The sequence below is a fragment of the Erythrolamprus reginae genome, chromosome 5 (assembly GCF_031021105.1).
Source record: "Erythrolamprus reginae isolate rEryReg1 chromosome 5, rEryReg1.hap1, whole genome shotgun sequence".
NCBI lineage: Eukaryota > Metazoa > Chordata > Lepidosauria > Squamata > Dipsadidae > Erythrolamprus > Erythrolamprus reginae.
In genome coordinates, this window is record NC_091954.1 from 2512990 (window position 1) to 2537066 (window position 24077).

The window sequence follows — 24077 nt, forward strand, 5'->3', positions numbered from 1 at the left end:
GAAACGGATAGAGAGAAGTCTAGAGTTGTGATGCAAAACTTCTGGCTAAGGAGGGACGCCTCCGGGGCGGGGGGGACCTTTAAGCCAACCCCGGTCACATGGTTGTCAAGCCCCTCCCACCTGAGCATCTAGCAACACCCACAAAATAAGCCACGCCCCAGCATGGCAGTAAAAATTTGGGCAGCCCATCACTGGACCTCTGGGTCTGTTTATGACTGTTGTCTTCATCTTCATTTTTGTGAAATGGTTTTTAGTAAAAGAGCACACACAGGTAATAAGAAATATATTCAGAGAAAGGAAAAAACACATAGTGTTCTGTCGGGCTCTCTGGTAAACTCCTCCGAAAAATTCACAGGTACAAATTTCAGACACACACACGTTTGAAAATTCAAAACCATGTTCTTTATAATGAAAATGCACTTAACCTAAGCCCTCTTTTGGTACAGCCAAGAGCACTCGTCTCCAAACAAACTGGTAATTGGTACAAGTCCCTTATCAGTTCTGAGATACTTAGCTTGCAGCTGTGAGGCAAGTCACAGTCCTTCTTCTTTCACAAAGTGAAACACACTTTGCTCTGGTTTAGTTTCAAAGCGGGGGGAAATCAGCACACAAAAGGTCAAAGTCAGTAAAGCAGTCACGAAACACAACGATCAGATAATCCTCCACAATGGCCAAACCCACAGGCTGCTCTTTATAGCAGCCTCACTAATGACCACAGTCCCACCCAACCACAGGTGGCCTCATTTTCTTTGATAATAATATCTCCGTTGTTGCTGCCTATGCATCGCTCTCCGCATGCGTGGCTGTATCATTAACTCTTGTTCCGAATCCAAGGAGGAGCTAGATAATTGATCTCCTTCTGAGCTGTCTGCCACACTCTCCTCCTCCCTGTCACTCATGTCTTCTTGGTCAGAGGAGCCTTCATCAGCAGATTCCACCGGGGGCAAAACAGGCCTGCAGCATGTGGATGTCTCCCCCACATCCACAGTCCTTGGGGCAGGAGCTGGGCCAGAGCTAACCACAACAGCAAAGAAAATGGGGAAAAAGAAGGAAAAAGGAAAAACTAAATAGAAAGTGAAAATAAAAGAACAAAAAAGCATGAAATAGATACAGATATAACTTTTGATCTTCCTCTTGGCAGTTATACACAGCGCAGGGCTGCAAAAAAATTTACTACCATGCTGTGGGCGTGGCTTATTGTGTGGGTGTGGCTTCATGGTCATATGATTGGGTAGGAGTGGCTTGCCAGCCATGTGACCAGGTGGGAGTGGCTTGACAATTTTGTGACCAGGGGGGGTGGCTTAAAGGTCATGTGACTTGGTGGGAGTGGCTTACCGACCAAGATAAATTTTCAAATAGGTGCTTGGACCCTTTTTTAGTGGATTAAATCCCATTACTTGAAGAGCCACAAAAAGGGCAAATGGTCGACAGCATTATTTGTCGAGGAGCACAGTAACATTTTAAGGTTTTGTACTGAACCCACAAGGTTCAGTATGATAACAGATTAGGCAAGTAGCTCAATTTTCCTTCATTGTTATAATAGTTCAGTTCTAGAGAATGATTCAAATGATTAAAGTCTTTATGGGTAAAAACATACTATTTAATTATTTCCTATTTTAAAAGTAATTAAGGATCATACTAAGGTACTAGAGAAGGAAGGAGAATAAAAGAACTATTAAGTATTCAATAAACAGTGCCTAAACTTACTACCTCCACTACATCCCTGCCCCCATTACTTGTTATAGATACAATTTTAATCAAAACTCCCTCTCTAAGATTTCATCATAATTTTCTTCCTTTTTATAAACTATTTTTCTAATCATCGCTGAGTTATGAAATCTTTTTCTTTCTTACACAAAAAAAAACACCGGTAAAAGGTTTCCAGTTATTACGTAGGAAATGTCAATAAAACCCTTTGTCCATCTCACCAAGAAGGGCTGTCAATTCCACCAAGCCTTCCTCTTCCAACCGTGGGCAATGCAAAGAGTTGTGGTCTTCGTTTCAGTTGCTTAATTTGTTCTTTTTTCGGTTGAGTAGTGGCCCTCGGTGGTTCACACAATTTTCTGGGTGTTGCCTCCCTCTTTCCTGCTGTGGTGACAGCCCTGCTTATCCTCGGTGTCGCCAGTAGATTGCGTGAGAAATAGGGCAGCAAAAAATAGACACAGGGAGAAAATGAAGCACACGGACACAACACAAAGAGAGAGATGGATAGATAGATAGATAGATAGATAGATAGATAGATAGATTGATAGATAGATAGATAGATAGATAGATAGATAGATAGATAGATAGATAGATAGATACATGAGATAGATGATGGATGGATGGATGGATGGATGGATGGATGGATGGATAGATAGATAGGTGAGATAGATGATGGATGGATGGATGGTAGAAGAAACATGATAGATAGATAGGTAGGTAGATAGATAGATAGATAGATAGATAGATAGATAGATAGATAGATAGATAGATAGATGATGGATGGATAAATGGATTGTTGGTAGAAGGTACGTGATAGATGAGATAGATGATGGATGGATGGATGGATGAGATAGATAGATAGATAGATAGATAGATGATGGATGGATGGATGGATAGATAGATAGATAGATAGATAGATAGATAGATAGATAGATGAGAAGGGGGGATAAAGAGGGAGGGGCAGAGACAGAGAGAGGAGAGAGAGAGGGAAGAAAGTTGAGAGGAAGAGGGGAGAGAAAGAGAGGGAGGGAGAAAAAGAAACAGAGAGAGAGAGAGAGAGAGAAGGTGGGAGGGCTTGGATGGATGATTGACCATTTCACATCCCTCTCCCCAAGCATTTCCCAGGCTAAAAGAGACAAGGGGTGGGGAGGGAGGGAGGAAGAGGAGAGAACCTTCTGTATGTTGTTGTCGTTATCATTATTATTATTATTATTATTATTATTATTATTATTATTTTCCGATTAAAGAAGAACATTCCATCTTTCTCCATCCTGCCAGGGGCTGAGGTGCCGCCAGTGAGGTTAACGGTGCGGAAGAATAAAAAAAAAAAAATTCATTGAGGAGGATTATAAAAGTTACTAGCTGGAACATTAACAGAAGAGTAACTTGTAAAAAATGCAATATTACAATATTCACAAGGACGGTGGAGCATGATGAAGCTATAAAATTCAGCATTAAAATCGTCCGCAGCCTAGATAACCTAGTTAACAAACATGGCATTGGAACTTCTTTTCCAGGATGGGGGGGTGGGGGAATCTGTTGCCCCTTGAAGTGTGAACTCAGACGTTGCGATGGGGTGAAGGAGGGGACACGCTCCTCCACTGCTTTTGAATAGAGAGACTAAGAAAAAAGTCCATTGTAAAAAATCTTTGCTTGTTGGGATTTGCAGTCCTGGTCCTTTAAAAATTGGAAAATTGAGGAAAGTCAATATACAGTGGTGCCTCTACTTACAAACTTAATTCGTTCCCTGACCAGGTTCTTAAGTAGAAAAGTTTGTAAGAAGAAGCAATTTTTCCCAGAGGAATCAATGTCAAAGCAAATAAGGCGTGCGATTGGGGAAACCACAGGGAGGGTGGAGGCCCTGTTTCCTCCCAGATTTCAAGCGAGGTCCCATGGAGGCTTCTCCCTGCCTTTTTCGTCCCTGTTTCCTCCCAGGAGATTCCTAGAGAGGCCCCATGGAGGCTTCTCTCTGCCTTTTCTGGTTACAGTTTCGGAGGCTCCGGTTTGTATGTAGAAAATGGTTCTTTGAGAAGAGGCAAAAAAATCTTGAACACCCAGTTCTTACCTAGAAAAGTTCATAAGTAGAGGTGTTCTTAGGTAGAGGTGCCACTGTACAGACATAAAGTTACAAGGTGGTGTAGAGGAGTAGACAGGTACCTATAATAATCATGTTAAAGAAATAAGGCCGTGCAGTAGGTTGAAGGGAGGGATTCCCTGTCTGTTTTCCAAACTGATCCATTTAAAATAATTTAAAAATATAATGATAAAAATAAGTTAAATAATTGCAACCACTGTCTCTGTGCTTTCCTTCCTTCCTTCTCATTCCTATCCCTCCCTGCCTGCCTGTTTTCCCATTTCTATCCCTTCCTTCCTTCCTTCCTATTCATATCTCTTCATTACTTACTTACTTCCTCCCTTATTTACTTCCTTACTTTCTTACTTCCTTACCTACTTCTCATTCATATCCCTTCCTTCCTTCCTATTCATATCTCTTCATTAGTTCCTTCCTTCCTTCCTTCCTTCCTTCCTTCCTTACTTACTTACTTACTTACCTACTTCTCATTCATATCCCTTCCTCCTTCCTTCCTTCCTATTCATATCTCTTCCTCCCTCCCTCCCTTCCTATTCATATCTCTTCCTTCCTTCCTTCCTTCCTTCCTTCCTTATTTACTTACTTACTTACTTCCTTACCTACTTCTCATTCATATCCCTTCCTTCCTTCCTTCCTATTCATATCTCTTCATTAGTTCCTTCCTTCCTTCCTTCCTTACCTACTTCTCATTCATATGCCTTCCTTCCTTCCTATTCATATCTCTTCATCCCTCCCTCCCTTCCTATTCATATCTCTTCCTTCCTTCCTTCCTTCCTTCCTTCCTTCCTTATTTACTTACTTACTTACTTCCTTACCTACTTCTCATTCATATCCCTTCCTTCCTTCCTTCCTATTCATATCTCTTCATTAGTTCCTTACTTCCTTCCTTCCTTCCTTACCTACTTCTCATTCATATGCCTTCCTTCCTTCCTATTCATATCTCTTCATCCCTCCCTCCCTTCCTATTCATATCTCTTCCTTCCTTCCTTCCTTCCTTCCTTCCTTATTTATTTACTTACTTACTTCCTTACCTACTTCTCATTCATATCCCTTCCTTCCTTCCTTCCTATTCATATCTCTTCATTAGTTCCTTCCTTCCTTCCTTCCTTCCTTCCTTACCTACTTCTCATTCATATGCCTTCCTTCCTTCCTATTCATATCTCTTCATCCGCTTCTTCCTTCCTTCCTTCTTTCCTTCCTTCCTTCCTTCCTTCCTTCCTTACTTACTTACTTACTTACTTACCTACTTCCCATTCATATCCCTTCCTTCCTTCCTTCCTATTCATATCTCTTCATTAGTTCCTTCCTTCCTTCCTTCCTTACCTACTTCTCATTCATATGCCTTCCTTCCTTCCTATTCATATCTCTTCATCCGCTTCTTCCTTCCTTCCTTCCTTCCTTCCTTCCTTCCTTACTTACTTACTTACTTTCTTACTTACCTACTTCCCATTCATATCCCTTCCTCCTTCCTTCCTTCCTATTCATATCTCTTCCTCCCTCCCTCCCTTCCTATTCATATCTCTTCCTTCCTTCCTTCCTTCCTTCCTTCCTTCCTTCCTTATTTACTTACTTACTTACTTCCTTACCTACTTCTCATTCATATCCCTTCCTTCCTTCCTTCCTATTCATATCTCTTCATTAGTTCCTTCCTTCCTTCCTTACCTACTTCTCATTCATATGCCTTCCTTCCTTCCTATTCATATCTCTTCATCCGCTTCTTCCTTCCTTCCTTCCTTCCTTCCTTCCTTCCTTCCTTCCTTCCTTCCTTCCTTCCTTACTTACTTACTTTCTTACTTACCTACTTCCCATTCATATCTGTTCCTCCCTTGCTCCCTCTTCCCAAGTGGGAAGGCGATGGAAGGCCTGGGTTCTTCCCTCCATTCTAGGGCGCGCCAACGCCCGCCCTTCCAGGCAATATTCAGGAAGCGGCGCATCTGGTGGATGGGGGCCGCCGCAAAGGACGGTTTCTGAAGCTTTCCTTGCAGCTCGGGTCACCAGCCGACTCCGGGGCTTTCTGGAAAGAACCAAGGGCCCAGCAGGCTCAGCCGTCGGGATGGAGCCCGTTTCTCTGGAAAGAAGCAAAGTCGGTCTTCGGAGATCTGCTGGCCGGCGGGGTGAGTGGGTGGGAGGCTCCCCGCTTCTCTCGTGTTGGAAAAGGGGGCTTGGATCAGCTTGAACTTTTAACAGCCAGGAATCTGGACGGCCGCTCTGCATCCCACCACAACTAGGCACAAGAGCAGGTTTTTATTTATTTTATTTTATTTATTATTTGGATTTGTATGCCGCCCCTCTCCGAAAACTCTGCTAAGGAAAATAATTCCCTGGACACTGTCAAACTTTTTACTAAGTCTGAACCACTATTACTGCGAGTTTTTTCTCATCATTCCTATCATCCTTTTCCTCCCACTTAGGACTGTGTGACTGTAACTTGTTGCTTCTATCCTAAGGTTTTTATTAATATTGATTGTTTCCTGATTGGTTATTTGTACTCTGTGACAATCATTAAGAGTTGAACCTCATGATTCTTGACAAATGTCTCTTTTTCTTTTATGTACACTGAGAGCATCTGCACCAAAGACAAATTCCTTTTGTGTCCAATCACACACTTGGCCAATAAAGAATTATATTCTATTCTATTCTATTCCCTATTCTGTTCTGTTCTATTCTATCATATTCTATTCTGATGTATCTTTGCTTTTATGTACACTGAGAGCATCTGCACCAAAGACAAATTCCTTGTGTGTCCAATCACACACTTGGCCAATAAAGAATTTCTGTTCTATTCTATTGTGTTTGGTTCTATTCTATTCTATTCTATTCCATTCCATTCTATTCTAGGGAGCGGGAGGAAAAGAAAACGAGAGAGAGAGAGTGAGAGAAAGAGGGGGAGAGAAAGGGAGAGAGAGGAGGGAAGACAGAGAGAGAAAGAGAGGTAGAGGGAGAAAGAGAGAGAGAAAGAGTGAGAAAGAGAAAGAGAGGGGGGAAGAAAGAGAGAAAGAGAAAGATGGGGAAGAAAGAGAGAGAGAAAGAAAGAAAAAGAAAGAAAGAAACAGAGAGAGAAAGAAAGAAAGTAAGTAAGTAAGTAAGAGAGAGAGAGAAAGAAAGAAAGAGAGAGAGAGAAAGAAAGAAAGAGAGAGAGAGAAAGAAAGAAAGAGAGAGAGAGAAAGAAGGAAGGAAAGAAAGAAAGAACGAAAGAAAGAGAGAGAGAGAGAGAGAAAGAAAGAAAGGAAGGAAGAAAGAGAGAGAGAGAAAGTAAGAAAGTAAGAAAGAGAGAGAGAGAGAAAGAAAGAGAGAGCGAGAGAGAGAGAGAAAAGGAAGGAAAGAACAAAAGAAAGAAAGAGAGAAAGAGAGAAAGAAAGAAAGAAAGAAAGAGAGAGAGAGAGAGAATTAATGAATGAATGAAAGAAAGAATGAAAGAAAGAAAGAGAGAGAGAGAAAGAAAGAAAGAGAGAGAGAGAGAGAAAAGAAGAGAGAAAGAAAGAAAGAGAGAAAGAGAGAAAAAAAGAAAGAAAGAAAGAGAGAGAGAGAGAAAGAAAGAAGGAAAGAAAGAAAGAAAGAAAGAAATAGAGAGAGAGAAAGAGAGAGAGAGAGAGAGAGAAGGAAGGAAGGAAGGAAAGAAAGAAGGAAAGAGAGAGAGAGAGAAAGAAAGAAAGAAAGAGGTTGGGGGCGTGTAGGGCGGGGGGGGGGCAGGAGATGGAAGAGGCGAGGCAATCTCCCAGAGCTGCTCTGAAGTCTGATTCACTTCCCTGGGGAAGCTGCCAGGCAGTTTGCGGAGACGTAACTCCGGAGTTTCAGACTATGATAAATATGATAATTTGTACAAAATTTGAATGGGTTCTTGTTTTCCAGGGGAGCGCGCCTCCGCCGATGATGAATGGGCCTGGCTTTCAGATAGATGGGGGAGAATGAAAAAGGAAAGGAAAGGAAAGTGGGGGGAGAACCGGTGTATTGAGTTGTTGAAAGCGATTTTAATTTTGATTCTTTACCTGCAGATCTCGAATGATAAGAAGCTCGGCATAAAATAACAAGATATCAAGTGTTAAAGCAGCACCAGCGCCATTGCTTTCTCCCGCTTCCTGCGCCCAAATATTGACCTCCTTTTATATTATTATTATTATTATTATTATTATTATTATTATTATTATTATTATTATTATTATTATTATTATAAAAGCTTGCTTGGAACGATTATAATTACAGTGTTATTAATTTTCAAAAGAGGGGTAGCGGCGTTTTTATTCCTATTAATAGTGAGCGCTTATCCATCTTTTTTTCTTAATCCCTTGAAATTTGGTTAAGTCCGAGCTCGTTGGATCGGAATCTTTTTTTCCTACTCAGGCCCAGTTCAAGCGGTTCCCAGCTGGGCCCGAAGGAAGAGCGGGCCCCCCTCCACACCCCGGCTTCAAGGGCTTCGAGGGGTCCGCCCAATGCGTCTCTCGCCCGCCCGCCCTTTAGGGCTTCGTCAAACCCCCAAGACCACCATCAGCCCCCCCCCTTTTCCCAAGTCGCTGTTTCCAATGTAATTGTCCCGCACACTGGTCGTGACCCACAGCCCCCTCCTTCCTTCTTTCTTTCCTTCCTTCCCTCGTTCCTTCCTTCCTTCTTTCCCTTCTTCCTTTCTTTTCCTCCCTCCCTCCTTTCCTTCCCTCTCTCTTTCTTTTGCCTTCCTTCCTTCCCATTTCTATCCCTCCCTCCCTCTCTCCCTCCTTCCTTCCTTCCCCTTCCTTCCCCCTCTCTCTTTCTCTTTTTTTGCCTTCCTTCCTTCCTTTCCTCCCTCCCTCCCTCTTTCTTTCTTTCTTTCTTTCTCTTTCCTTCCTTCCATCCTTCTCTCACTATCTTAGAAACATAGAAACATAGAAGTCTGACGGCAGAAAAAGTCCCCATGGTCCATCTAGTCTGCCCTTATACTATTTTCTGTATTTTATCTTACAATGGATATATGTTTATCCCAGGCATGTTTAAATTCAGTTACTGTGGATTTACCAACCACGTCTGCTGGAAGTTTGTTCCAAGGATCTACTACTCTTTCAGTAAAATAATATTTTCTCTTTCTTTCTTTCTCCTCCCTTCCTTCCCTCTCTCTCACACTCTCTCTCGCTTTCTTTCTTTCTCTCTTTCTTTTTATTTCTTTCTTTCTTTCTTTCTCCTTCCTTCCTACTCTCCTTCCTTCTCTGTCTCTCTCTTTCTTTCTCCTTCCTCCCTTCTCTCTCTCTCTCTCCTTCTTTCTTTCTTTCCTTCCTTCCCTCCTTCCTTCCTTCCGACGGTTTCTGAAGCTTTCCTTGCAGCTCAGGCAGCGCCTTCCCTTACGGCTTCCTCGACACCACAGCCGCGCCGTTCGGACGGTGCCCGGGAGATGCCGGTCTCGATCTCCCGGGGGGGGGAGGGCTCAACAAAACTCCGACTGGTCTCTAGCCCCCCCCCCCCCTCTTTCTCCACCGCCGCTCCCCCTTCACCGCCCGCCGTCCGGAGTTCGTTTCTTCCTTGCTTGGCGGAAGAGCCCAAGCGGCCGCTTCTGGGGAGGAAAGCTTTGATTTGCGAAGTTTTCTTTCTCCCCCTCCCTCCCCCCTTTCCCCCTTGAAGCTTTGGCCGGTGGGCTCTGGCGGTCATTGTGGGGGAAGAAGGCTTTGGGTGGCCCAGTGAGGCGCCCCTAAAGCGGACAAGCTCAGACAGACAGACAGACAGAGATAGGGGGGAGAGAGAGAGAGAGAAATGATAGATGAGAGAGAAAGGAATAGAAATAAAAAGTAAAAAGAGATGAGAGAGAGGGAGAAAGAAATAGATAGATAGATAGATAGATAGATAGAGAGAGAGAGAGAGAGAGAGAGAGAGAGAGAGAGATAGAATGAATGGAATGAAAAAAGAGATGAGAGAGAGGGAGAAAGAAAGAAAGAAAAAATGATAGAGAGAAAGAGAGAGAAAGAAATAGATGATTGATAGATAGATAGATAGATAGATAGATAGATATATAGAAAGAAAGAAAGAAAGATAGATAGATAGATAGATAGATAGATAGATGATAGACAGACAGACAGACAGACAGACAGACAGATAGATAGATAGATAGAATGGAATGAAAAAAGAGATGAGAGAGAGAGAGAGGGAGAAAGAAAGAAAGAAAAAATGATAGAGAGAAAGAGAGAGAGAAAGAAATAGATGATAGATAGATAGAAAGATAGATAGATAAATAGATAGTAGATAGATGGATAGAAAGAAAGAAAAAAGAATGAAAGAAATAATGATAGAGAGAGAAAGAGAGAGAAAGAAATAGATGATAGATAGATAGAAAGATAGATAGATAGTAGATAGATATAGATAGAAAGAAAGAATGAATGAAAGAAAGAGATGATAGAGAGAGGGAGAGAAAGAAAGAAAAAAATGATAGAGAGAAAGAGAGAGAAAGAAATAGATGATAGATCGATCGATCGATCGATCGATAGATAGATAGATAGATAGTTAGATAGATAGATAGAGAGAGAGAGAGAGAGAGAGAGAGAGAGAGAGAGAGACATAGATAGATACATAGATAGTTAGACAGACAGACAGACAGACAGACAGACAGACAGACAGACAGACAGACAGACAGACAGACAGACAGGCTCCAGGTGGACTCAGCCTTCCATCCTTCCGAGGTGGGTCAAACGAGGACCCAGATTGTTGGAGGGGGGGAGCAAGAGGCTGACCTCTGTACACCGCTTGGAGAGCCCCGTGAAGCGGCCTATAAGTCTCCGCGCTCTGGCTCTCCCCTTCTCCTGGGGGCCTCTCTCCCGAAGTTGTGTTTCCCTGGGAACTTTCTTCACCTCCGGTTAATGAGTAACCGGTGCCGAAGGAGGCATCTTCTTGGGAATGTGAACTATTTCCTTTCTGGTAAAAGAAAGAAAGAGCAGGTGGGCGATTAACCAAAAGAGGGAGGGGGTCCCGATTACCACGTTTGGTCCAGAGTCTCCATCGCGTCTTTAGCCTCCCTGGGACTGTCCAGACCAAAGTTTGGGCCTTTTGTTTGTGTGGGGGAGTTTTGCACACCTGAGGAAGGTAAACCCACCAAAGTAGCCACAAGTTCACCACTATACCGAATTGAAGTCTTCAATGCAAAACACTGCCACAGGCTTTCTTGTAAAAATATATTTTACTTTTCTTCTTTAGCAAAATGTTTCTCTAAATACACTATCGCCTTTACATTTAACCACGGTAATAAACTATCCACAATACTGGTATATAATTATAATTCCATCCACCACTGCAACCACTAAGCACTAACTACAAACCCACCCAGCACAAACCACTCTATGATAAACCACCCTGTATAACAAACCGCACCCATAGAAGGGTGTTACTCCTGTTATATACTTTGCAGCCAATCAGGTTGCAGCACAATGAACAAACCCATGATTACATGCTGATTATGGCTTATATCAGCCTTTCCCATGGTTACAAAACATTTACTTGCATTGTGATATTACCTTGAGAAATAAACTTATTTCTGACATAGTTCTCTCCCTCTCTCTCTCTTTCTTTCATTCCTTCTTTCTTCCTGCCTTCCTTGGTCCTCTCCCTCACTCCTTTACTCCTTTATCCTATCTTCTTGATCCCTATCTCCCTCCCTCCCTTCCTTCCTTTATTCCTTCTTCTCTCCCTCTCTCCCTTACCCCTTCCCTATCTTCTGGACTCCTTCCTTCCTTCCTTCCTTCTTTGCTTCCTTGCTTCCTTCTTTGCTTCCTTCCTTCCTTGCTTCCTTCCTTCTTTGTTTGCTTCCTTCCTTCCTTGCTTCCTTCCTTCTTTGTTTGCTTCCTTCCTTCTTTGCTTCCTTCCTTCCTTCTTTGCTTCCTTCCTTCCTTGCTTCCTTCCTTGCTTGCTTCCTTCCTTCTTTGCTTCCTTCCTTCTTTGCTTCTTTCCTTCCTTGCTTGCTTCTTTGCTTCCTTCCTTCCTTCCTTGCTTCTTTCTTTCCTTCTTTCCTTCCTTCCTTCCTTCCCGCCGCCCAGACCCGGGTGGCGGTCTCGGAAGTTCCTAGTCTAACTGGTTCTTGTCAGGATCCCCCCCAGCCCCCGCGTCCTCTTTCGCTCCCGCCTTCGCCAGCCTGGCGTGACGGATTAAACATCAACTAGTTAAATAAAAATTAATATCAACGGCTTCCTAACTTCTCGTGTCATGTTGTTTATAACTAATGAACTGATTAGGGGGATCAACATCTCCGGGAAGACGTCGCGCGGGGGGGGGGGGCTTTCTCCGGCTCTTCTTCGACGGCACCGGCGCCTCTCGCCCTTCGCGCCCCCATCGCGCCCTCCCAACGGCCGAGGAGGACCCGCAGCCCGGCGGCGTGGAAGGAGGGAGGCGGAGCTGGGCTTAGGGGCTGGGGGGAGGCTTGGGGGGGTCTGGAAATGGTCACGGTTCCCATGGCAATAAGGCGCAGCAAAGCTTGGCCGGAGGGCGGGAAATTATTCTTACAAAGATGGGGGGGCAGGTTAGAGAGAGGGGGAGGAAAGAGGGAGTAGAGGAGAGGGGAGGGATCAGGAAATAGGGGGCATAGAGGTGAGGGGGAGGGGAGGAAATAGGGGGTGGGAGAGAGGGGGAGGGGAGGAAAGAGAGTCTCTCATCTCTTCCGAATCCAGCAACTTTTTAAAAAGTGATTTTGAAGTTCCGGCAGACGACTTGATGGGCTGTGCTGGGATTCGTAACCCAAGTCAGAGGGCAGGTCGCAGACTCTTTGGGGTGGGTGGGGGCGCTTATCCGCGCGCTTCTTCCTCCTCCGGATCGGCAGTTTGAGCCTCGCCTAATGCGCCCCCCCCCCAGCCCCCGACCCCAGACCGCTTTTACAATTTTGTTCAGCCGCAAGTTTGGGGTTGGCGAGACAAGAATAGTAGCAGGCAAAACAGTTTACAAGCAATTTGAATTTTCTCCTCCTCCTCCTCCACCACCATCTTCTCCTTCCTCTTCCTCCTCCTCCTCTTCTTCTTCTTCCTCTTCCTCTCTCTCTCTTCCTTCTCCTATCATCATTATCATTTGCCATTCTTACTTATGGGAAGCGCTCCACAGCTACAACTATAGCAGGGGAGCAGGAAATGTCTTAGGATTCGGTGACTGGCTTGAAATCTTGCCAGTCATCGCAGAAGGGTGGAGGGATTTATATTTCAGGGGTGGGTACGTCCCCCTTAAGAGATCGCTTACACAGGTGTCCCTAAAATAAGAGGTCATTTACACAAATTTATACCTTACTGGTCAGAAACAGCCAAGATATCAGGAATTGAAGACGGTGAAGAAGGAAGACAATACAGCAGGAACTTTCGAGAGGAAATTTTACTTCTTCGTGGCAGCAAAACTATATTCTCTAGAATTTATTCTATTTACAGAACACCGATACTATGTTATTATACAACACAGTGCACCGCCACTAACCACAGATTACAAACCAATAACGAAACACCCAGAACTAACCACTATGAACCATGCCTTATCTATCTATCTATCTATCTATCTATCTATCTATCTATCTATCTATCTATCTATCTATCTATCTATCTATCTATCTATCTATCTAATCTATCTATCTATCTATCTATCTATCTATCTATCCATCCATCCAACCATCCATCCATCCTATATCTATTATCTATCTATCTATCTATCTATCTATCTATCTATCTATCTATCTATCCATCCATCCATCCATCCTATATATATTTATTAATTAAATTTATAAATAAATAAATCTATCTATCTATCTATTATTATTATTATTATTATTATTATTATTATTATTATTAATTACATTTGTATGCCGCCCCCTCCAAGGACTCGGAATGGCTTCCAACAAACAGAACAATCTACAAATCCAATATTAAAACAAAACAACATATATATAAGGAAATCTAAATGACTTTAAAAAGAATTATACGAAATTGCTAAAAGTGCTAGAAAAACCCCATATGCAGTCACACACATTCATCCAATTCAATCATTCACAATATCAGCCAGAGAAAAACTCAATACTCAGCGCCCCCCCCCCCCCCCCCGATTCCCGCGTGGCAGAGGTGGGTCTTCAAAGCTTTACAAACGACCAGGAGACCTATGCAAAGGTGCATTACAGTTTATACAATTCTGAACCAATCAGATTGCAGCGCATTCATCAGTGGCTCAGCAGCTTTTCCTGTTTACAATTCTAATTGCAGCCTTGCTACTGTAATTGGCACAGGACAATGGTAATCCTGAAAGAGGTTTGCTTTTGGGGAGGAAAGCGATGGCAAATCTAGACAGTATATTTAAAAGCAGAGAAAAAGCGTGGCTGTAAAAGTTGGACCACGAGGAAGGTTGAGGGCCAAAGAATGGAGGCCATTGAACTCTGGTGCTGAAGAAGACCCCTGCGAGTCCCTTGGACTGCAAGGCGATCCAACCGGTCAGTCCTGGAGGAGATCAACCCCGACTGCTCTTTAGAAGGCCAGATCCTGAAGACGAAACTCAAATACTTTGACCACCTAATGAGAAGGAAGGACTCACTGGAGAAGAGCCCGATGGTGGGAACGATGGAGGGCAGAAGAAAAAGGGGATGAGAGAGAATGAGGTGCAAAAAAGAGCAACAAGAATGATCAAGGAAATGGAGCATCTCCCTATGATACCAGGTTGCAATGCCTTGGTCTCTTCAGCCTTGAAAGATGGCGTTGAAGGGGGGACTTGATCGAAGGGTATAAAATCCTGCATGGGATAGAAAAGGTGGATAGAGAAAAAATATTTTTTCTATCACACAATACTAGGACGAGGGGGCCCTCCCTAAAGCTCACAGGTAAGAAAGTGAGGACAAATAAAGGGAAATATTTCTTCACCCAGAGGGTCCTTGGTTGATGGAATTCCAGGTGAGATTGGACAGCTGTCAGCCTTGATAGCTTCAAAGCAGGATTAGACAGATTCATGGATGCCAAGTGTATCATAGGTGGTCATTGAAAGGGATGTCCAAGTGCCGCCTCTATGTTGGTTGAGGCAGGCAGGGTTCCCTTGAGTACCATGTTTTGTTTTGTTTTGTTTTTTTATTTATTTATTTATTTATTTATTTATTTATTTATTTATTTATTTATTCATTCATTCATTCATTCATTCATTCATTCATTTATTTATTTAGTCCAATACACAATGAGGGTTTTAGTGGGTATAGATCAATATACACATAGTAAAATACATGATGAAGGTTATAGAGGAGATACTCATAGTAAAATATATCTAAGAAATAATAGAAAAGAAGATATAGGAATAGACTATATCAATGAAAGAATAGAAGAAGAGATATAGGAATAGAGGAAAGGTATAGGAGATATAGGAGAGCAATAGGACAGGGGACGGAAGGGAATGGGACTTTTTGCCTCCGCCAGTTGGATGAAGCTATTTCCTCCGCAGCAGCTGATCGGCCGCTGCCTTCACTCCCTCGCCCAAAGGCCCCTAGCTCTTGGCCCCAGCCAAGACGGAAGGCACTCTAGTGCATTTGTACTGTTGGAGGTCAAGGGAAAGGGAAGGCCTTGCCTTCTCTTTCTGCTCAAGATCCCCATGGACAATTGGTAGGACACTGAGGGACACAGAATGGTGGACTCGATGGGCTTTGGCCTGATTCAGCAGGGCTCTTCTTAGGTTCTTATGTTCTTATGAGGGGGCTGGATGGAGTCAAAGCAGTCGATGTGAGCTTCAATGGACTCTGTGGGATGATACAGGACAGGGAGTCCTGGAGGAATGTTGTCCATGGGGTCGGGGACCCTTTTCACCCCAAGGAGCAAATGTCTGTCTAGATTAGTATTGTCCTGAGGCAGGGGTAGGCAAAGTTGGCTCTTCTATGATATGTGGACTTCAACTCCCAGAATTCCTGAGCTAGCATGTTTGGCTCAGGAATTCTGGGAGTTGAAGTCCACAGGGCAATAGAAGAGCCAACTTTGCCTACCCTTGTGATATGAGGTAATATTCCAATTACAGCAGTAGGAAGGATGTAATTATTGTAAAGTGGAAAAGCTGCTGAGTCACCATGAATGTGCTGCAATCTGATTGGCTAAGAATTGTATAAACTGTAATGCAGGACTTTGCAACTCACCCCAACAACAAAGTGGGCAGAAGTCTGGGTTGGAGAACCTTGTCTTCACATGGAAAGCTCTGACTCCGCAGGCTTTGGATGACTTGGTGGTAGAAGAAGACACCTTTCCAATTTCCCCAGGTTGCATTTTACCTTCATGGAGCCTCCACAATCTGCCTGGAAAGAAGATCTTGGTGGGGGAAGAGGAGGGTGGGGGGCGAATTAAGAAGCCAAATCTTCAGTTTTCAAAATAGGGAACAAGCCATTTCAGGAAGTCCCCAGAGAAGGCTTTCTTTCTTTCTTTCTTTCTTTCTTTCTTTCTTTCTTTCTTTCCTTTTCCCCTTCCTTCTTTCCTTATGTCTTTCCTTTCTTTCCTTCTTTCTTTTCTTTCTTTCTTTCCTTCCTTCCTTGTTTCCTTTCTTTCCTTTTCCCCTTCCTTCTTTCCTTATATCTTTCCTTTCTTTCCTTCTTTCTTTTCTTTCTTTCTTTCTTTCTTTCCTTCCTTGTTTCCTTTCTTTCTTTTTCCCCTTCCTTCTTTCCTTATGTCTTTCCTTTCTTTCCTTCTTTTCTTTCTTTCTTTCTTCTTTCCTTCTTTCTTTTCTTTCTTTCTTTCCTTCCTTCCTCATTTCCTTTCTTTCCTTTCTTTCCTTTTCCCCTTCCTTCTTTCCTTATGTCTTTCCCTTCCTTCCTTCTTTTCTTTCTTTCTCCATCTCCCCCCCTCTCTCTCTTTCTTTCTCCCTCTCCTTCTCTCTCTCTCTTTCTTTCTTTCTCCCTCTCCTTCCCCCCTCTCTCTTTCTTTCTCCCTCTCCCTCTTCCTTCCTTCCTTCCTTTATTTCTCCCTCCCTTCCTTTCTTTTTCTTTCTCCCTCCCTCCCCCCCCCTCTCTCTTTCTTTCTTTCTCCAGACTTAGAGATAGAGACTTATCCAGCAGGGAGAAAAAGAACTTTTAGAGGGGGGAGGGGGGAAATCGCTTGCTTAGCCTGGTGACGGTGGATTGACTACTATATAGGCGTTTTTAAAAAGTCAGTTTTAATCATTAGCGTGGGGCTAATGTCTATTTCACCACTGACGAGGTTGTTAGTTAAAAAAAATGTATGTGCACCTGTAAAACCAAACCTTCACCAAATACCCCGGATTATTTGAAGCGTATTAAATATGTGCCTGTGTCATATTTGGTTTTCTTTTGTTTTTTAAAAAGACCATTTTCAGAAAGAAGCCCCCTGCACGCTCCACCGGGAAGAAAACGTTTAATTCAAAGAAATGTTTTCATGTTGTCTTTCCGCTCAACACCCTGAAAAAAAGAGTCTTTCCCGGCCTTTAATTCACATTTTAGAGGTGTGTTTTTTTTTAAAAAAATGAAATAAACTAACATATGCAAACCCCCCCCCCCGTTTGCACGTCCCCCCCCCTCCATTTCCCTTCTGCGCCTCTCCAAAGATCTGCCCAAGTCGCTTGGCATCTGAGGTTTAAATAGGGGGATCAATAGAAAACGGTTGTAATGATCTAATTAATTATAGCAAAATTAAAAGCGAGTAGAAAATCAATCTCTGATGGTGTTGAAGATGGAATTAAATTGATAGTCCATCTGTTCACCTCCTAGACCGTATAAATTTGCAACCCAAGGACGGAGCTAATGGGATCAGGCGGCCGGGAATCTCTTCCGGTTTCACCCTCCCCCCCCTCAACCCCCCTCCCCCCCTCCAGCCCTTCTTGAGTTCAAACCTGCCAAATCGGCTCCTTTCGGCTCCTTTGCTTCTTGCCAAACTTGGATTTGCCCCCCCTCCATGTTCCCACACCTCTGTCTTCCCCCACTTTCTTTCTCTCTCTCTCTCCTTCCTTCGTTCTTTTCCTCCTTCCTTCCTCCCTTTCTTCTTTTCTTCCTTCTTTTCTTTCCTTCCTTATTTCCTTCCTTTCTTCTTCTTTTCTTTCCTTCATTCTTTTCATCCTTCCTCCCTTCCTTCCCTCCCTCCTTCCTTCTTTTCTTCCCCTTTCCTTCCTTTCTTATTTCCTTCCTTATTTTCTTTTCTTTCTTATTTCCTTCCTTCCTTTCTTCTTTTTTTCCTTTTTTCATTCTTTTCCTTCCTTCTTTTCTTCTTTATTTCCTTATTTCCTTCCTTTCTTCTTTTTTCCTTCCTTTATTCTTTTTATCCTTCCTTCCTTCCCTCCTTCCTTCCTTTCTTCCCTTTTCCTTCCTTTCATCTTTTCTTCCTTCTTTTCTTCTTTCCCTCCTTCCTTCTTTTCTTCCTTCCTTCCTTTCTTCTTTTCATCTTTTCTTCCTTCTTTTTTCCTTCCTTCCTTTCTTTTCTTCCTTCTTTTCTTTTCCTTTCTTTCTTCCCTCCTTCCTTCCTTCTTCCTTCTTTTCTTCCTTCCTTCCTTCCTTCCTGCTTCTTTCTTTTCTTTCTTTCTTGCTTCCTTCCTTCTTTCCTGCCTCCCTCCCTCCCCCTCTCCAGTTCTTTTTCTCTTACTCCAAACACCCGCTCCGCTGTGACTGCTTGGAAATAAAAAATCCAGGCAGTACAACTAGATAAACATTTACAGAGCGGGGTGGTGTCGTCCCCCCCCCCTTCTCCTTGTTTATGAAGATTGTATAAACCCCTTCGCGTGTGGCAAACAAATTGTCGCCCGGTCCTTACTCGGAGGATCCCGCCCTGGCCTTTCATAGCAGGGGTCTCTTTCCCCGCCCTCCCTCGCCCCATTAAGAGCGGCCCAAATTTATTAATGCCTTGAAACCAAGACAAAGTCCTCGTGTGTCCAATCACACTCGGCCAACAAAGAAGAATTCTATTCTTTTCCCAAAAAAAAAAAAAAAAAGGACGCGGGCGGAACCGAGAGTCGAAGTCTCCGGACCGCCGCAAAAGCTTTTGACTGAGTGTTTCAAGTCCAGAGGAAAAAAAACCCTTCAAGAAAGTGGACGGGGGAATGAAAGCCTCCATTTGTATTTTATGCACTTTTTAATTTGACTCCGTCTGTTTCTTAGCAGGGAGGACGAGGCCTGTTTTCAAACTGGGGGGTGGAGAGAATGGAGGAAACGACCCGCCCGGCCTAAAAGATCTGGGCCCACCGAATTGGGTGCAGCCGACTGCCGAGGAAGGGTGGCGGGCTCTGGGGAGCAGGCAACGGGCTGTGGGAGCCCCTTTGGCCACACGCCTACGCCTCGGCCCACCCGGGCTACTCAGCCCTTCCTCCAGGAAAGGGGTCCCCTGCCAGCTGAGCCGCCCAGCAGGTGCCTGGTGGGCTTCCAAGCGAGGAAATGGGAAGGCGGGGTGGGTTTTTTTTTATATATAAAAAGTCAGCACCAGGGGGTAAAGCAAAAGTAATGGCGCTGTTCCTAATAGCAGCCTCTCTCTTTTTCTTTTTTCTTTCTTTCTTTCTCTCTCTCTCTCTCTCTCTTTCTTTCTCTCTTTCTATTTCTCTCTTTTATCTCTCTTTCTTTCCCTCTTTCCCCCCTCTCACTTCCTCTCTCTCTCTTTGTCTCTCTCTTTCCTTCTCTCCTCCTCTTTCTCTCTCTCTTTCTTTCTGTTTCCCTCTCTTACTCTCTCTCTCTTTCTTTCTTTCTCTCTCTTTCTCTTTCTCTCTTTCTTTCTCTTTCCTTCTCTCTCTTTCTCTCTCTTTATCTTAGTCCAAACCCTCCCTCTCTCTCTCTCTCTTTCCCTGTCGCTTACTCTCATCCCCTCTCTCACACACACACACCCGCCACAGTCTCAGCCCCGCTACTACTCCAAGCAGACCGCTTTATCTTGCCCGTCTCCCCCGTCCTTTAAACACCAGCCCCTCCCACGGGCTTTTTTTTTTTTTTGCTTCGTCTGTCGGCCACAGAAAGGAGGCGAAAAGCAGGCGGCTATTTAGAAGAGGGGGGGTGTCCTCTCCTCTCCTCCCTTCTTTTAGGGGTTAAAAAAATTAAACGGAAGGATGGGTGTAGGGGGGGGGCGTTGAAATTAGTAGAGCAGAAATGCCCCGGGGGTAGAACCCCCTACCTTGGAGGGGGGCGGGCAGCCAAGTCTGGTCAGGGTGGGATGCTATTGTCCCAAAGTGGGGAAGGCCAGCTAGGCTCCCTCTTTAGGAAGCCTCGGTAAAGTGGGGTGGGGTGAATGGAGGTTAACGAGGTGGGGAGCGTCGTGTAATTCATTTGTTCGGTTTTTTTTCGTTTTGTCAAGTGCGTATTGGTAGTAGACACAGATAGGATGCTGTTTGTATACAGGAGGTGGGTACTAATAAGAGGGAGACATTACGGCAGAGACGGTAGGCATCCTGGTGCAGCGATGCGCGCCCCTTACTGACCTCTTAAGGAATCGGGTGGAGAGAGAGAGAGAGAGAAAGTATGTGTGAGAGAGAGTGAGGGAGAGAAAGAGAAAAGAGACAGGGAGTAAGGGAGAGGGGGAGCAAGAGAGAGAGGGAGGGAAAGAGAGAGGGGAGAAAGAGAGAGGAAGAGAGAGGGAAAGAAAGAAAGAAAGTGGGGGAGAGAGAGAAAGAAAGAAACGAGAGGGGGAGAGAGAGAAAGAGAGAGGGGAAAGAGAGAGAGACAGAGGCAGAGGCAGAAAAAAGAGATGGAGAGTGAAAGAGAGAGAGAGGAGAGAGATAGAAGAAAGAGGCAGAGAGAGGGGGGGGAAAGAAAGAGAAAGAAATAGAGAGAAAAAGAGAAACGAAGAGAAAGAAAGAGAGAGGAAGAAAGAGAGAGGCAGAGAAAGAGTGGCAGGGACAGAGAGAAGAGAGGGAGAGTGAAAGAGAGGGAGAGAGAAAGAAAGATGCAGAGAGAAAGAGAGGGGGAAAGAAAGAGAATGAAAGAAAGAGAAAAAGAGGGGAGGAGAAAGAAAGACAAAGAGGCGGAGACAGAGAAGAGAGGGAGAGTGAAAGAGAGACAGAGAGAGAGAGAAAGTGAGAGAATGGATGAGAAAGAGAGAGGAGAGGATTTCGATGCGCGGAAGAACTTAAAGAGCCTCTGGATCGCCCTGCCTTCTTTCCTAACAGCCTTCCCGGCCTTTCTGCACAATATCCCGCCTGAAGGAAAACCTCCGTTTCCAACACACACACACACACCCCAGGAGAAATTTCCCCTCGGCCTTGGCGGCGTCTTGTGCAGTATTTTTCTCCCTCCTGTGGGTGGTTGGCGGCGGCCTTTGCGCGCGAGGGGAAGGTCTCTCGATATCCAACAACCGCCTTTCCTTCGCGCCTTAAAAATTATTTTTAATTTTTATTTTTTTAAAAAAGCTCTTCCAGAAACGGGCTCGTCCCCTTCTTGACTCGGCCGCTCACCAACCGAGTCCGACACGCGTCGCGCGTTTTTAGGGTTTTTAAAAAAGAGGTATTTGTAGGATTTCGCCCATTTCGCCGGACCCGAAAAAGTAAAATAAAACAGGCCGCCCGGTTCTCTCTACTAAACTCCCTTCGCGAGGGCCGGCTGTGGAAAACGGGCGCAACTCGACCCCCTCGGAGGTCGCTGCGCGGAAAGTTTTCAAATGGTCCAAAAAGTCCAAAAGCGAATATTTTCTCCTCATTCTCTCCCTTTCTTTCTTTCTTTCTTTCTTTCTTTCTTTCTTTCTTTCTTTCTTTCTATCTATCTCTCTTTCTCACTCACTCTTTCTCTCTCTCTTCTTTCTTTCTCTCTCTCGCCTTCTTCTCTTTCTCTCTCCTCTTTCTCTCCCTTTTGCTCTCTCTCTTTCTTTTGCTCTCTCTCTCTTTCTCTCTCTCTTCTTTCTTTCTTTCTCTCTCTCTCCTTCTCTTTCTTTCTGTCTCTCCTCCTCTTTCTCTCTCCTTCTTTCTCTCTCTTTCTCACTCTCTCTTCTTCTCTCTTTATTTCTCTATCTCCCCCTTCTCCTTCTTTCTCCTTCTTCTCTTTCTCCCTCTCCTTTCTCTTCCCTTCTCCTTTTTCTTCTCTCTCTCTCTCTCTCTTTCTCTTTCTCACTCTTTATTTCTTTCTCTCTCACACACTCCTTCTTCTCCTTCTTCTTCTCCTCCTCTCTCTCCTTCTCTCTCTCTCTCTCTCTCCTTCTCTCTCTCTCTCCCTCCCTCTCCAGATAGTCATCAACAACGAATTCAACCCGGCTCAACCAACTCCTTCTGAGCAAATATCCTTTCTGGTTTTCTTTTTAAAAGAGAACTCCGTTTTTCCCCCTCTTTTGAGATAAATCAAGTCTCCCCTCACCCCTCCCCACCCTCCCCGCCCCCAGTCCAGGGCTTCTTCCACCCGCCGCTTACCCTGAACCCATCGCGGAGCAAAGTTAGCCCGGGGCCGGCAGCCGTGAACTTCTGGAGCCCGGAGAGGGGAAGGCGGCTCCCGCTTCGCTCGCTGGGCGACTGCGGCGCAACGGAGCGAAGTCTGGGAACGAAGCCGGGGGGAACAGACCGAAGAAGCCGGCGAGCAGGCGGGCGGGCGGGTGAGGGAGGGAAAATAGGGCCGGGGTGGCCGGGCGGGCAGGCCGCTTTCTCCCGGCTCCGCGGTCTTTTCGTTCTCTCTCGCTTCTCAGACAGAAAACGAGAGCAGCAGAAGCGCTGCGCCCGCCCGCATCCCTCCGCGCCCTTTCCCCGCGCTCGCCGGATCCCCAAGAACCACGCGGAGCTCCGCTTGGGATCGCCCCCGGCTCTCTCGGAATCCCTTATTAACCGGGCTGGAGGGCGCCGGGGCCTTGCCTCGGTCCGCGGGTTCTATTTTTTGCCCCCCACCCCCCGTCTCGTCCACCTGGAACAATTTCCACTTGCAATTATAGGTTGGCTCTCCTTAACTCGGGGATTCGTCTTTGCCCCTTTTATTGCGCGTTGTTGGATTGGGGAGTTGCGCTTCCCGGGCATTAAATAAGAACTCGAGATCCGGAATCTGCTAATCCATAAGCAGTTTTATTAGATAATTGTTTTGGATTGCAAGGAAGGAAAGGAAAGGAAAGGAAGGAAGGAAGGAAGGAAGGAAGGAAGAGAGAGAATGAATAGATAAATAGATATATGATAGATGGATGGATGGATGGATGGATGGATAGATACATAATAAATAGATAAATAGATAAATCATAGATATTGGTTCGATAGATGGATAGATAGATAGATAGATAGATAGATGGATGGATGGATGGATGGATGGATGGATGGATGGATGGATGGATGGATGGAGAGAGAGAGAGAGATAAAGACAGTTATAATTTTTGAACATAGATCAATAGATATATGATAGATATATGATAGATGGATGGATGGTTGGATGGATAGATAGATAGATGATAAATAGATAAATAAATAGATAAATAGATAAATTGTAGATATTAGATAGATAGATAGATAGATATAGATAGATGTGTCTATGTGTGTGTGTGTGTGAGTGAGAGAGAGACAGAGAGAGAGATAAAGACAGATATAATTTTTGAACATTTCCGAAGTTCGCTTAACTGAAGAAAGTTTTGTTTGTTTTGCTTGGCGGATTAATTCTTGCCGGTCTCTTTTCCTTGAACTGGATTTTAAGTGCTTCGCTTCTCCTTTGGGCTCCTCCTATTATTTTCTGATTCCCCCTAATTCATTCATCCATTCTCATTCTCTCTCTCTCTCTCTCTCCTCCCCCCGCTCCCCAGAACAGTTCTTGCCAAAGTCAAGTGACCTGGACCGTAACAGATTTAATTCTGAGATGTAGCCGGGTTTCCAGATTTTTACACAAAGCGAGAACAGATTTGTAACACAATGGTAATTGTCATTTCAGAAGGAAAATAAACTTTCGCCGGCTCTTTGGGTCTCTTGGCCAATGCAAGAGAGTTGCAGATTGGGAGAGTTAAACTTTTGCAAGATGGAATAGTGACTTTCCGTTTTGGACCCGGGAGGGGGATCTTTTGCTCTGACCCGCGAGGACTTCGACCGTTCACTGTTTACACAAATCAAGGAATAAAGACAGCGCTGGTCATTCTTCGTAGGAATGGACTTTCTTGTCAAACGATAACTTTCATCGCCTTCATTTATTTTTTTTATTTTTGAGTCTAGAAGTGACTTTGTTCTGCTGAAATAAATCGCCAGTGTAATTTAAAAGAACGAAACATTCAGGGGATATTTTGAGAACGTGGTTGGTTAAAACAACCATGAAAAGAAATCAAAGATTTGATTTCAAACCAAATCTGAAAACAGGATTTTATTTCCTCCCATTCCGGGCAAAATAGTTTCATTCCAAGAAATTGATCAGATGAAATAAGAAAGAGTTGGAAAAGAGAAAGAGAGGGAAAGAGGGGAAAAACAACAAATAACTGGATTAATAATGCTATTTGCTTAGGAGGCTACGAAATTAAGTATA

At 44.2% G+C, this 24077-nt stretch overlaps 1 long non-coding RNA gene across 2 annotated transcripts; it reads right to left on the reverse strand.

The window, feature by feature from the left end:
- Window positions 1–897: 897 nt before the first annotated feature.
- LOC139168346 (uncharacterized) lies at window positions 898–17158 on the reverse strand. Of its 2 annotated transcripts, XR_011559277.1 has the most exons (4): window positions 15981–17158; window positions 5595–6020; window positions 1929–2830; window positions 898–1014 (listed from the first exon to the last, which is right to left on the reverse strand). It is a non-coding gene; the product is annotated as an uncharacterized lncRNA (long non-coding RNA). The 2 variants fall into 2 exon arrangements; XR_011559276.1 differs by lacking the exon at window positions 898–1014 and having other exon boundaries at window positions 1776–2830.
- Window positions 17159–24077: the final 6919 nt, after the last annotated feature.